This window comes from Odocoileus virginianus, chromosome 6, assembly GCF_023699985.2.
Source record: "Odocoileus virginianus isolate 20LAN1187 ecotype Illinois chromosome 6, Ovbor_1.2, whole genome shotgun sequence".
Classification (NCBI taxonomy): Eukaryota; Metazoa; Chordata; class Mammalia; order Artiodactyla; family Cervidae; genus Odocoileus; species Odocoileus virginianus.
The window spans coordinates 60,461,893-60,476,396 of record NC_069679.1 but is presented as its reverse complement, the minus strand read 5'-3'; the positions used below and the strand labels follow the sequence as shown (position 1 = coordinate 60,476,396).

General features: G+C 37.5%; 2 pseudogenes; both read left to right on the top strand.

Moving 5' to 3' along the window:
• The first annotated feature begins 8,618 nt into the window (after positions 1–8,618).
• On the top strand, positions 8,619–9,979 carry LOC110137522 (ferritin light chain pseudogene; annotated as a pseudogene).
• Positions 9,980–10,137: 158 nt separating this feature from the next.
• LOC139035515 (ATP synthase subunit g, mitochondrial pseudogene) lies at positions 10,138–10,623 on the top strand (annotated as a pseudogene).
• Positions 10,624–14,504: the final 3,881 nt, after the last annotated feature.

The window sequence follows — 14,504 nt, the reverse complement described above, 5'->3', positions numbered from 1 at the left end:
TGGGAAAAGTTATCCCTGTCCTGCCTACCTTACAGTGATATGGGTGATTCTGACAACCCAAACCCTTCTTGCAAATATGCTTCTATAGAAAGACCTTCCCATGGCAACAAAAATAGGAAAAAGATGGGCAAAGGTTTTTGAGATCCTACATAAATGAACATTTTTGACAAAATATTGCGAATTAGTTATTCCAAAGTTGAAAAAATCTTCAGCAAAGTTCATTGAGTTCAAAAGAATTGAATGTTAAGACAATGGAGATCTTTTGAGATAAAGGATATATTCATCTAAAGTGAAATTTTTACTCAAAATATAATTGTCACTGGTTCTATCACTAGTCCAGGAACTAAGACCCCACATGCCATGGAGCAACTAAGCCTGTGTGCCACAACTACTGAAGCCCATATGCTCCAGAGCCCTTGCTCTGCAACAAGAGAAGCCACCGCAATGAGAAGTCACCGCAATGAGAAGCCAATGCACCATGACCGCAGAGTAGCCCCCCCATCACAACTAGAGGATGCGCAGCCATGAAGACCCAGTGCAGCCAAAACTAAACAAAGAAGTAAATAGAATAAGAAAATAAAATTATAAAAATATGATTGTCAATGTAGTCAGGCTTTGGGTACCAGCTGAGTTGCTTTACCCTCACAGACTCAACCATTTGTTTCTAAAGTACATCCTTTTTGGGGAGGAGAAAATGTTAGGGGGAAATCCAGCCTCACCAACGAGCCACAGCAAGACCCTCCAGCCCCTCTTCCTGCTGTTGCTGAACCAGGCTGCCTGATCAGACTTCCTTTGCCTAAGGGTAAATTCCACTTGGAGTCTCCTGTTGCTCTCTTCCACTGATTGGCCCTCATTAATACATCTTGGTCTTTCAGTATGTTCTGTTAATGTTGAGCCACAGAAGAGAAACCGATGGTTACTGGGAATTTCTGTAAATCAACTCATTTCACCCCCACCTTCCCTCTTTAGCATTCAGTTCTAAAAACCAAGGGCTCCTCGGTCTGAGTAGCCTTTGTCAAGCCACGAAAGATCCTGTTACACACTTTCTCTAGGGCTAGGGGGTCTACTTGACAAATATTTGCATAATTATTTTCAGCTTCTCAAGTGATACTTCAAAACAAAACAAAACAAAAACAAGTAGAATCTGTACCAAGGGGGTTTTACTGTTTTTAAATAGAGACAGTGTTTAAATGTGATTCATTTGGCTGCAGTTCTGTCTAAACTGCAACCTTACCACATCAATAGTCAGACATACATGTGGGTGCATGCACACACACACACACACACACACACACACACTGAGCTAGGTTTAGTCCCCCTAACTCAGACCTATATATGTTTCTATGACCTATGATTGTATACACAGATAGTTCTTAACTCTAACTTGTGAAGAGTCTAATACAGATACGAATATGTTAAAAATGTGAATTTGACTATTACAACTGTAGAACTCAATTCAATAAACCATATTTAAGGTTATATAAAAGTATCAAATTTACCAAGAGAATTTCTGAGATTTAAACTGGTTTAAGAGTAAGTAATTTGTAAACTCATCTTTCTGAATTTATGTCTTTTCAACTTTCCACCACTTAAAACTCCACCAACACTCCATTTGCTTAGAATATCTAGAATCATAGTTTCTAAAACATAGCACACAGGTTATGGGTTCTGGATCTGTGGTCAGTAGACCTGGGATTCAACCCAACCTGTGACTTTGTGAAGGCAGATCCTTCTTGAATCACTTAGTACCTGTGCCATAAGATTGTTGTGAAAATTAATGAGAAAAATAAAATAACATTGTCAAGCCTCCAGCAAGTACTTGAAAACATCAGCTATTGCACTATCATCAAAAAGTCTACAGATACATTCTGGAGAGTAGGGAGAAAAGGGAATCCTCCTACACTGTTGGTGGGAAGGTAAATTGGTGCAGACACTGTGGAAATCAGTATGGAGATTTGCTGCATGTATTTACATGTGAAGTCGCTTCAGTCATGTCCGATTCTTTGTGACCCTGTGGACTGTAGACTGCCAGGCTCCTCCATCCATGGGATTCTCCAGCGATACTGGAGTGGGTAGCCATGCCCTCCTCCAGGGGATCCCTGCCCTCCAACCCAGGGATCAAAGCTGTGTCTCCTGGGTCTCTTGCACTGGCAGGCAGGTTCTTTACTGCTAGTGCCACCTGGAAAGTCCATGGAGGCTTCTTAAGAAACTAAAAGTAGAGCCACCATGTGATTCACCAGGCCCACTCCTGAACGTGTATCAGAGTAAACCCTAATTCAAACAGACATGCACCTCAATGCTCATAGCAGCGTTGTTTACAACAGCCAAAACATGGAAATAACACAAGGTTGCATCAACAGACAGTTCATTTAAGAAGATGTGGTGTGTATATTTGCTGCAAGTGACAATATTTCATTCTTTTTAATGAAATATTGTCACTTGCAGCAACATGGGTGGACCTAGAGAATATCATACTAAGTGAAGTAAGTCAGAGAAAAACAAATATTACATTATCATTTGTATGTGGAATTTAAAAAATAATACAATTGAATTTATTTACAAAACAGAAACAGACTTAAAACAGAATAAAAACTTATGGTTAACCAAAGGGGAAAGGGAGTGGGGGAGGGATAAATCAGGAGTACTAGAGACAAACTACTATACATAAAATAAATAAGCAACAAAGATTTACTGTATAGTATATCAGTTCAGTTCAGTCATTGAGTCATGTCCAACTCTTTGTGACCCCATGGACTGCAGCATGCCAGGCTTCCCTGTCCAGCACCAAATCCAAGAACTTGCTCAAACTCATGTCCATCGAGTCGGTGATGCCATCCAACCATCTCATCTTCTGTCGTCCCCTTCTCTTCCTGCCTTCAGTCTTTCCCAGCATCAGGGTCTTTTCCAACTAGTCAGTTCTTCACACCAGGTGGCCAAAGTATTGGAGTTTCAGTTTCAGCATTAGTCCTTCCAATGAATATTCAGGACTGATCTCCTTTAGGATGGACTGTTTTGATCTCCTTGCAATCCAAGGGACTCTCAAAGGTCTTCTCCAACACCACAGTTCAAAAGCATCAATTCTTTGGTGCTCAGCTTTCTTTATACTCCAACTCTCACATCCACACATGACTACTAGAAAAACCATAGCTTTGACTACATGGACCTTTGTTGGCAAAGTAATGTCTCTACTTTTTAATATACTGTCTAGGTTGGTCATAACTATTCTTCCAAGGAGCAAGCATCTTTTAATTTCATGGCTGCACTGGAGCCAAAAAATAAAGCCTGTCACTGTCTCCATTGTTTCCCCATCTATATGCCATGAAGTGATGGGACCAGATGCTATGATCTTAGTTTTTTGAATATTGCGTTTTAAACCAACTTTTTCACTCTCCTCTTTGGCTTTCATCAAGAGGCTCTTTAGCTCTTCTTCACTTTCTGCCATAAGGGTGGTATCATCTGCATATCTGAGGTTATTGATATTTCTCCCAGCAATCTTGATTCCGGCTTGTGCTTCCTCCAGCCCGGCATTTCACATGATGTACTCTGCATATAAATTAAATAAGCAGGTTGACAATACACAGCCTTGACGTAATATTTTCCTATTTGGGACCAGTCTGTTGTTCCATGTCCAGTTCTAACTGTTGCTTCTTGACCTGTGCACAGATTTCTCAGGAGGTAGGTCTGGTATTCCCATCTCTTTTAGAATTTTCCACAGTTTGCTGTGATCCACACAGCTAAAAGCCTTGGCATAGTCAATAAAGCAGAAATAAATGTTTTTCTGGAACTCTCTTGCTTTTTTAATGATCCAACGGATGTTGGCAACTTCATTTCTGGTTCCTCTGCCTTTTCTAAACCAGCTTGAACATCTGGAAGTTCACAGTTCACGTACTGTTGAAGCCTGGCTTGGAGAATTTTGAGCATTACTTTTCTAGTGTGTGAGGTGAGGGCAATTGTGCAGTAGTCTGAACATTCTTTGGCTTTGCCTTTCTTTGGGATTGGAATGAAAACTGACCTTTTCCTGTCCTGTGGCCACTGCTGAGTTTTCTAGATTTGCTGGCATATTGAGTGCAGCACTTTCACAGCATCATCTTTGAGGATTTGAAATAGCTCACCTGGAATTCCATCACCTCCACTAGCTTTGTTCCTAGTGATGTTTCCTAAGGCCCACTTGACTTCACATTCCAGGATATCTGGCTCTAGGTGAATGATCACACCATCATGGTTATCTGGGTCATGAAGATCTTTTTTGTATAGTTCTTCTGTATATTCTTGCCACCTCTTCTTAATATCTTCTGCTTCTGTTAGATCCATACCATTTCTGTCCTTTATTGTGCCCATCTTTGCAAGAAACATTCCCTTGGTATTTCTAATTTTCTTGAAGAGATCTCTAGTCTTGCCCATTCTATTGTTTTCTGCTATTTCTTTGCATATGAGACTATAAAAATATTTTGCAATAACCTATAATGTAAAATAATATAAAATGAAAAAATATATATAGCTGAATTACTTTGCTGTACTTCTGAAACTAACACAATATTTTTAAACCAACTATACTCCAATTTTTAAAAAATGTTACAAATAAAATATCATCAGCCATTGTAATTAATAAAATTTTTGTCAAATTTAATGCTAAGATACTTGAGTTTCACAAACTATACTTACTGCAAAATACTAAGACACTTCAGTTTTACAAACTATACTTACTGCTTACTGTTCCCATCAGTGCCATTGCCTTCATTCCCATGACCATAGCAAGTTATTTACATTGTCCTTTACAACGGTAGATACTTTTCATCTCTCTTAGACATGCTCAAGGTTGTAAAATGCACAAAGCAAAAAGTAATTCAATTGGAAAGACTGAGTCTCTTGTTAGTGTCATGATATTTAAACATTCAGCTCAAGTATTGATTCTTGTGCATTAAAATCAATTTTAGATGTTAACAATTGCTAATCTAATTGCTAGTGATGCTACAATTAACAGAAGAGCACAAATCATGGGCATCAAGTACACATTAAAGTCAAATAACAAGTAATTTTTTCCCTTAATTCTTTGAGGGTATTGATCAAACCCAATGTAATTTCTCTTTCCAAATGGAATTCTGGCTCTTATGTAAGAATTAAGAAGTAAAAACATCCCCTGTAAAGGGCTATCTCACGTCCTTCCATGTCAATGGAAAGGAGGAAATGAAAATTAAACATCATAGCCAAAGCACAGATGGGAAACTGGATAAGCTGATCACCATCTATTTTGATTACTACATATATTAGGGCTAAATGCTTGATCTATGTTTGAGAATGGCAGTTATTCTGCTAAAAAGAAAGGAAGTGATCAACATTGTGATGTAGCTGAGATTTTTCTGTATCAAATCTAACTATGTTTTGGGATATACTGAAAATCTTGATCTATATAAAAGTTTTCAATTTCGCAGAACTTTCTTCCCAGTCGTTACCCAGAAAAGTCTTTGAAATGGATCAGAACCCTACAAATGAACGGAGGAGTGCAAATAGAGTGAATAAGGTCCCAAACACTTTGTATGAGTCCACAAGTCTTAACCATGTCACATTTTCCTTCCCTGATTACTCTATGCTCATTTCAAGGGAAAGATATTTAGTGAATCAGAAACTGGAAGTTGGTCTCCATTGGAGTCTATGACATATTTGCTATGATGTTTGTGATTTACAGAGCCTCTTCCTCTCCACTCCTGATTGATGAGAAGCGGACCAAGGTTAAGTTGATGGAAATACTTAAGCATTCTCTCTAGTTTTCCCCACAAAGATCAACACAAGGACCAGCAATGGTGTTGTTTATGTTAGGCTGACTTACTATCTCATGCTGCTTCTCATTTCTAACATCCATGATTCATTTACAGTATTTTATCAAATGCACTCAAAAGGGGGGTTAATCACACTTGCCTATAATAGTGCTTTTGCCTTAATCTTCAGATAAAAGCATTTGAATCTCCTCTGAATACACCTTCTCTACTCAATCCATGGGGTTACAAGTGCAGACATTCTCATCCCCAACTCCAAGGATGGGCACATAAGCCCAGGGCTGATGGAACCAGAGCATGGAATCCTGTTTTCCTGGATCTTTGGTCCCCTGCCACATCGTTCTGTGCAGCAAAGGATTTTGCCCCTAGGCCAAGTTGAAAACATCATCTGTGAAGAAATGTGGTCAGTTTATGTGGTATATTCATACAATAGTAATTCAAAATAGGGGTTGGCATACCAGAGAGGACCGAATTTGCTTTGGCATTTGGGGAGAGGACCAGCCTGACCACCTGCCCCCCAGCAGCCTAAAGTAAATTCTATCATCCACATTCCTACCAACAAACACAAAATCTAGCTCTAATTCTGGAGCAGAAGAAAGGAAACCCCCTCAAGCCACCTATATCAATTGTATTTGTCCTTGATCCACAAATAAATGAGTTAAAGACCATGGTTTGGTAGGAAATTTTGCACCTCAAGTTCACTTGGAGAACAACTGAAATAAACTTTGAAAGAACTGACCTGACAGTGGAAATATAAATAATTCATAAAACAGAAGAAGCTATAAGGAATTCTCATTAATGTCCAAAAAGAGAATATATTCACTTTTAAACCAAAATAGACTACTATGAAAGAAGAGCAGTTGGGAAACAATGAAGAGTTCATGGAAATTAAAAATACATCAACAAAATAAAAAATAAATCAAAGAAGTGCAAGAAAACATCAGAAAAGTCTCCTGCAATATAGAGTAAAAAGACCAAAGACAGAAAACATGAGGGAAAAAATGTCAAGAGAAGTAGAACAACTGAAAAAACAAGTATCTGTCCTACACAGATGTTCTAGGAACAGAGAAATGAGGAAAAAATTAAAAAATAATAGAAGAACATACCCCAGAGTTGATATAAAATATAAAACTTCAGATTGAAAGAGGATGAGTTTGGAAAAAAAAGATTCATTCTGAAACTTCAGAACATATATAAAGAGAACATACCAAAGTCTTTGGGTTGGGAGGTGAATAGGGAAAACATTACTAAAACGAGTAAAAATTTCAGGGATTCCACTGACACATGGGATTCAAGAAAGCATCAGAGGAAAGCAGAGCAACTAAGGGAGATACTAAACATTCTAGCCAGAGGAGTGGCCAGTGGTGGGGTGGAGCAGGCCAGGGACTGCTTACACCTGAGATGGAGAACAGCCCAGCATACACCAGAGGTAGAAGTCCAAGTGAAATGTCAAAGGAATTACAACTGAGCAACCAAGAGTGTCAGTTGTACCTAAGGGAATCTAGCAGATGCAAATATCTGTAACGGATTTCCAGGTGAAATCAAGACAGATATTCTTAGTTGAGACACCAAGAAGAGATAAAAGCAGTATTGGAACATAAAGATAGCTGGTTCCAAGTGAAAAATCAGTAGTTTTATATCTTTATAAGGTATAAAATAATAAAGTAATAATATAATGTATAATGTAATAAAGATATTATCCACGAAAAATAGAAAAGCAAGCAAGAAAGCAATGGAGTAATGCTTTCAGATAACTAAGGAAAAAATATTTTGAACATAAAATTCTGTATGCAGCCACACCATCAACCAAGTGTGAAAGTGAAGTGAAGACATTTCATACATGCAAAGACTTAGAACAGTTCTTATATATCTCTTCTGAAAAAAGTTGAAAGGTATCAAAATATACTTCAGCAACACCAAAGAGGAATCCCATGACAAAGGATGACACAGAATCTGAGAAACAGCAAAAGTAACTCACAAAGACCATAGAAAGAAATAGTGGGTATAGATTTATGCAGTGCGACAATAAAATAGTGTGTTTAAAAGTAACTATTCCAAAAACAGTACAAATAACAATTGGGATAATTACGAAATATATTTTCTCTTTCAACAAGAGAAAAGGGAGACAATTACAAACTCTGTGAAAATTGTGGTCCATAGATGCAGTGAGCTAAGGCAAGGCATTCATTTGAGAAATGGATAAACTGTATGAAAGGAATATCCATTTCACTTTGTTATAGGAAAATCTCAGAGTAGCACAGGTTTAGGAACATAAAATTACAACTTCTTTTCTATGGATTCAATCACCCCACCCAGATCTGTAACAAATACTAGTTACATAATTATAATACTCTAAGTGCTATTAATTGGACTTGAATTTCATAATAGATTTTAGATGAAGATGAATTATGGAAAATTCAGGTTATAAGTGTTATTATAAACTATGCAAAATGAGTTACAAAGTTGAAAGGATTTCTGGTTTCTGGTCAAAAATATAAGATGCTTTAAAATCACCACTCCATCCTAACTAACAAAAAGCCTGAAAATCAACAACTTTTCTTAAACCCCTCAGAGAATTGAAGTCATGGGGCAAACTGCTGCCCTCAAAATTGGAGAGACAGACAGGCAGATAGAAAGAATCACAATTTACTGGAGGAGAATCCTAATGGAAATCAGACAATGTAACTTTAATCCATGATATCAGGACCAACTTTCAATTAAAAGTTACAGGGCAAACTAAAAGGCAACCAACACAGTTTGCAGAGAAGGAACAGCATCAGAATCAAACTCAGATATGTCAGGGATGTTGGAATTATCAGTCCAAGTGTTCAAACAATTATGATTAACATGCTAAAAGCCCTGATGGATAAAGCAGACAACATGCAAGAACAGATAGGCAAGAAGAAGGATGAAAATGTTAAAAGAGAATCAAAATGAATTTTAGACATCAAAAACAGAAATGAATGTGATAACTTCTGGTGGGCTTTGGTGGGCTCATTCATAGAGTGGACATGGCTGAAGAAGAAGCATGAGATTATGTCAATAAAAACCTCCAAAACTGAAAAGAAAAAAGACTAAAAAAAAAAAAAAAAAAGGAACAGAACCATGGACAACTACAGAAGGTATAACAAAGATATTCCTTTGGGGAATGCCAGAAACAGAATTTCCTCAAATTAATATTAAACAATAAATCACACATCCAGGAAACTCAAAGAACAATAAGTAGGATCAGTTCTCCCCAAATTACACACAGACATACAACATTCAAACTACAGAAAATCAAAGATAAAGAAATTTTGAATGAGGCCAGAGGGGGAATAATACCACACCTACAGAGGAACAAACATAAGAATTGAGATCTGATTTCTTCTCAAAAATTATGCAAGTAAGTGGAGGGTGGAGTGAAATATTTAAAGTGTTAAAGAGAAAGAAACATTAACCTAGAATTCTGCATCCTGAGAAATTATCATTCAAAAGTGAAGGAGAGGCAGTGTGCAGGGTGATGGTGGCCCAGGTCTCTTGCTTCAACAGTGTTTGGAGGGAACAGACCCAAGGACCCCCCTTGCTCCAGCCTCCCATCACCCTCCAAACTTCTTTCCAATCACAGTCTTCAGAACCAGCCACTCAGCTGTCTTCAATCACTAGGGCTAGCCAACACCATTTTCTGAGCTTACCTCCTTATTACCGATCAAATATGAGATTCTTCAGAATTATTTCACAGAGATGAGGGCCATCATCAACCTCCTGGTCAACATGCATCCGCAGGCCTCCTACACCTACCTCTCTTTGGACTTCTATTTTCACCAAGAAAATGTGGGTCTGGAGGGCACGGGCCATTTTTTCTGCCAGTTGGCCTAGGAGAATGGCGAAGGTGACCAGCTGTTTCTTGAAAATGCAAAACCAGTGTTGGGACTGTGTCCCCTTCCAGGACATGCAGAAACCATCTCAAGATGAGTGGGGTAAAACCCAGGATGCTATGGAAGCCACCCTTCTCATGGAGAAGAACGCGAGCCATGCCCTTTTAGATCTGCATGGCCCCTGCAGACCCCCACCTCTGTGCCTTCCTGGAGAGTCACTTCTTGGAGGAGCAGGTGAAACTCGTCAAGAAGATGGGTGACCACCAGACCAACCTCCACAGGCTGGGTGGTCCTCAGGTTGGATTAAGGGAATATCTCTTGGAAGCACAACTAGAAACCTCTGGAGCCTAGTGGACTTTGAGGAGCCCCTCTGGTGTCAGGGCTTCTACATGAAGCCCCTGTCTGCAGCCACTAGGCAGCTTTTTAACCCCCTGGGAGCCGTCTCCCACGCCTTGGACCAAATGCAAACAATAAGACTTTTTGCAGATAAAAACAAAGTGAAGCCTTCCGGGCGGGTGACATTCAGCCGGCCAGTCGGGGCGACGGGCTCTCCGTCCTAGTACCATGGCCCAGTTTGTCAGTAACCTCGCGGAGAAGGCCCCGGCGCTGGTCAACGCTGCTGTGACTTACTCGAAGCCTCGATTGGCCACGTTTTGGTACTATGCCAAGGTTGAGCTGGTTCCTCCAACCCCTGCTGAGATCCCTACAGCAATTCAGAGCTTGAAAAAAATTATCAACAGTGCTAAAACCGGTAGCTTCAAACAGCTCACTGTTAAGGAAGCTCTACTGAATGGTTTGGTGGCCACTGAGGTGTGGATGTGGTTTTATGTTGGCGAGATCATAGGCAAGCGTGGCATAATTGGCTATGATGTTTGAAGACCAATTTTTAACATGTGATTATATTTGCTTTATTATTCAAGTGTTCTTGGACCATGTGTGAACAGACTGCTATTTGAATAAAATAAGACAATGTGTCAAAAAAAAAAAAAAACAAAGTGAATGAGAAATAAAGACTTTCTCAAACAAAGATAGAGAGAATTTGTTGTCAGTAGACCTGCTTTTTCAGAAATGTCTAAGGAAGTTCTTCAGACAAAAGGAAAATTATATAGATCAGAAACTTAGATTTACATAAGGAAAAAAACATTAGAGAAAGAATAAGCAAAGGTAAAATAAAGCTTTTTTGCTTCAAAATAATAAAAGCAACAATATATTCTATGATTTTACCAAAATGAAAAGAAACTGGGAGGCAGAGACAATGAAGTTAAGAGAAGTGTAGACGTACTAATTTCCTCATCTTACCTAGGAGAGAATCAAGTTTTACTAAATAGTTGATGGATAAAGAAAAAAGAAGTTTAAATATATTTTTGTAAGCTATATAGTAAGCTATAAAATAATCAAAATTGCATGAAAGAGTAGGGAACTGAGAAGTGTTAAGTGGGCTAAACTCCAAATCTTTCATTGAAGACAGGAGTATTCCTGACAGTTGATAAACCAAATAAAAGAGATACAGAATACTATTCAGAGCTCTAGATATATCCACAAGAAGGACCAAAACCAGAAATGATCCAAAGTGGTTAATTCCAAGTCATGGACTCACAGTTGTGAGCTGAAGAATGGAGAGCAAAGACATTTTTCTTGTCAATTTAAACATTTCTCTTTTCTTAATATTTATTTTTATTTATTTATTTGATTACACTGGGTCTTAGTTGTCGCATGCAGGATCTTTAGTTGCAGTATGTGGAACCTAGTTCCCTGACCAGGGATGGAACCCTTCCCTGTCCCCCACTTCAATATAGGGAGTGCAGAGTCTTAAACTCTGGGACCAGCTGGGAAATCCCCAGATTAAACGTTTCTAAACTGGAGGTTGAAGTTTTACTTGCATGACTATGTCTGTTATTTAAATTCTTTTAAAAAGGAGAATTTTATGTAGGAAACCTATAAAATAAAGTTTCAGAGGAAAGTCAGTAGCAATAATTGTAATATTTTGCAAGAGAGACTGAAAATAGATGGCCAAGATTTCAACTCAAGAAGCCAGAAAAATTGGAGAAGGAAATGGCAACCCACTCCAGTACCCTTGCCTGGAAAATTCCATGGACGGAGGAGCCTGGTAGGCTACAGTCCATGGGTCACAAAGAGTCGGACACGACTGAGTGACTTCACTTCACAGCTGGGAAAAAGCTTGTGTTGTCTCCTGCCAACTGGGGAGGGGACACAAAAGGGAGCTCCCCTGGGGTGGGTCGTAGCCGGGAGACTGAGCCCGTCTAGGGGCGGGAGCGTGAGGTTAAAGGAGACCACCTCACACAGTCTCAGGGTTTCTGGTCATCGGGTTCCAAAAAAAAAAAAAATAGAAAAAAAAAAGAAGCCAGAAAAATAAAAACAAATAAGCCCAAGGAAAGCAGGAAGAGTTAATGAAGATAAAACTAAGAACTTGTAAGGGAATAATGGGTGTGTTGTATGCTCAGTCACATTCAACTCTTTGCAACCCTATGGACTGTGGCCTGTCAGGCTCCTCTGTCCATGGGATTCTCCAAGGCAAGAATACTGGTATGGGTTGCTATGCCCTCCTCCAGGGATCTTCACGACCCAGGGATCAACCCTGCGGCATCTTCTGTATCTTCTGCATCTCAGGTGAATTCTTTAACGCTGAGCCACCATATGGTTCAACATAAGACATATTTGAAAGGAAGAGACATTTTCTAAGTTAACCTAGGAAATCCATGAGAATAATAAAAAATAGTTGCAACAAATATTAGTGTTCTATAAAGAGACCAGATAAAAGATAACAGCTTTCTTAGGTTCCTAGTAGTAATCAGAAGGTTAAAAAATTATTATATATAAAATGTACATAAATATTTTAATGTGCATATTTAAATGTACATAAATATTTTAATATATAAGATCAATATTTTAATAAATAATACTACAATCATTACATTTTTAAATGTAAAACTGTATAGAATCCATAATAGCAATAAAAGCTATGAAATGCCTAGGAATATATTTAATAAGAATTTTGTAAGACTTATGCAAATAAACTCTAAAATTTATCTGAAAGGCTTTGTATTAGTGTCCTGTGGCTGCGGTCATAAATTGCCACAAACTGATCAGGTTCCGTTCCTTTACAGAGACTCTGAGGAAGATACTGTAGCATCCTTCTCTCCTAGCTTCTGGTTGTTACTGGGGTATTTATCACCCCCTTAGCCTGCATCATTGTGATCTCTATCTCTGTCTTCATATGGTCTTCTATATCTTCACATAGTCTTCTATATCTGTGTGTCCTTTCTATCTCTTATAAGGACTCTCATTTGATTTATGAATCACCTTAATACAACGTGATCTCATCTCAATACTTACTTTAATTACATCTGCAAAATCCCTATTTCCAAAAACATTTTGGGGTTCTGAATAGACATGAATTTGGAGAGGCCCCTGTTCAACCCACAATAGGCTTAACATGACCTGAATAAATATATAATGTCCCTGAACAGGAAGACTTTACATTTTAAACATATAATTTTATAATTATAAGCAAAGGTACTAGGAGAATAATGAAAATTAAATGTAGAGAAAATAAAATCTTAATTGTTATAAAAGGAAACAGGAAGGAGGAATAAAAACAAGATGAAACCAATAGAAAACAAACAGAAAAAAGATAAATTTAATCCCAGTTAAATCAACAAATTCACTAAAAATAAATATCAATAGATGTCAGATAGTTTTAAGAAAATAATTTACTATATTATGCTCATTAGAAACACTTTAAACATAAAGACACAGATAACTTGAAAGTATAATGATGGAAAAAAATATAGCGTGGAAACACTAATTAAAAGAAACCTGGTATAATTATGTTTAAGAGACAAAGTGTTCTTTCAGGCAAGTGTTACTAGACATAAGGAAAAACATTTCATAATGATAAAAGGATCAGTTCAGTAGACCCAACAAATCTAAATATGTGTAGACATCATAACAGAGCTTTAACATATTGAAGCAAAAATTAAGTGAAATAAAAGGAGATATCAAAAAGGTCACAATCATATTAGAAGTTTTAATACACATCTCCCAGTAACTACAAAAAAAAAACTCCAGAAAGTCAATAAGGATATATTTAAACAACACTATTAAGCAACTTGACCTAATTGATATATATAGAACACTATACCCAACAACTGCAGAATACTCATTCTTTTCAAATGCACACTAAAAATAGACCATATGCTGGGTTATAAAGCAAGACCCAACAAATTTCAAAGAACTGAAATCATGCTGAGTATACTCTCTGACCATTAAAATCAACACAGAAATATAAATAGGAGATCCCAAAGTGTATGAAAATTAAGAAACATACTTCTAAATCACCTGTGGACCAAAGAGGAAATCACAAGGGAAATTAGAAAATATTTGAACTGAAGGATAATGAAAATAAAGCATATGAAAACTTGTGGGCTGTAGCTAAAACAGCTCCTAGAAGGAAATTAATGGCTTCTAATAAATACATTAGAAAAGCAAAATAGTTGAAAATCAGTACTCTAAACTTTTATCTAATGAATATAGAAAAAGAAGAACCAATTATACACAAATAAAGCAGAAGAAAAGAAATAATAAAGAATGCAACTGCAATCAATGAAATAAAAAGTATACAATAAAGAAATCATCACAGACAATCTTTTCTTTAGAGTAATAAAATCTATGGTCTCCCAGAAAAAATAATCAATAAAAGAGGACACAAATGACCAATATCAAGAGTTTCAGAATGTGATGTCACTACACATTCTATAGATATTAAGAGAACATGATGACAACTCTTTGCCAATAAACTTGACAAAACAGACAAATTCTTTGAAAAATACAATTTACCAAAACTGATATAAAAAGA